This window comes from Dendrobium catenatum, unplaced genomic scaffold (genome assembly GCF_001605985.2).
Source record: "Dendrobium catenatum unplaced genomic scaffold, ASM160598v2 fragScaff_scaffold_1101, whole genome shotgun sequence".
NCBI lineage: Eukaryota > Viridiplantae > Streptophyta > Magnoliopsida > Asparagales > Orchidaceae > Dendrobium > Dendrobium catenatum.
Genome location: NW_021319563.1, coordinates 52,773 through 53,780, shown reverse-complemented (window position 1 = coordinate 53,780; position 1,008 = coordinate 52,773).

Here is a 1,008-nt window from a genome sequence, read left to right as displayed (position 1 = left end):
CTCGCCAGACTTGATAAATAATGTAGTAGTAAAGTCGTCCAAAGCTGGAATTGTTCGAGGCCGCATGGTGGAGACCGTGAATTAAGTCCTCCCAAGAGTGAAAACCAGGCATAGTGAATCCCCATTTGGCAAGGACGGTAAAGGTGAGTTTCAACATCCCACAGTGAACTGAGATATGCTCAAGCGATTCTTCACCATCGCATCCCCAGGGGCAGTCTTTGGAATCCGTCAAACTCCTTCGGAATCCATCAAAAGTTTTAAGGTTCCTTGAAATATAAATTGCATTTAAGAAACAAAAAACATTACAAAGGAAATAAGGCAAGCTCCCCAAAAATAAGGAAAGGGGGAGGGCCAGGCAAAAGCTACAAAATAACAAAAGAAGACCAACCACGGAGAGCCAGAGCTAGACCCCAGAGGGAGGATCCGAGTCAGAGGTTGGGGACGTCCGAAAAGAGAGTAAATAGCCCGAAGGATGGCAAAAATCCTAGTGCCCTGAACACCAATCCCACCTCGGAGGCCAGCCAAGCGCTCCGTCAACAGGGGGGAGAGAGTCATCCCGAACCGAAGGGGAAGACGTCCCCGCCCGGAGATGTAAGAGGTTCCTTCTTCCTCTTACCCCCAGGACCGATTTCATCCGACAAACAAGGATCCGTGCCGTGACCTTGTAGAGAGTCTAACACAGGCTTATCGGCCGAAACTTCGACGGCGAGTTGGCATTGTCCATCTTGGGCAGCAAAATGATCAATGTCTCCTTCCAATTGTTGTTCATGCTTTCCGTAACAAAAAAATCCCGCACCGCCTCAAAGACCTCCTTGTTGATGAGTTCCCAATAGAATTTGAGAAAGGACGCCATAATACCGTCCCGACCAGGCGCACGGTTATTGCCCAGGCCACTCACAGCATCACTTATTTCCTCATTAGTGACATCGACAGCCAACGCCTCACCCAAGTTGTCCTGGATCCGATCACACTCATGAAACACCGACCAATCCAGTAGGCACGCATTAC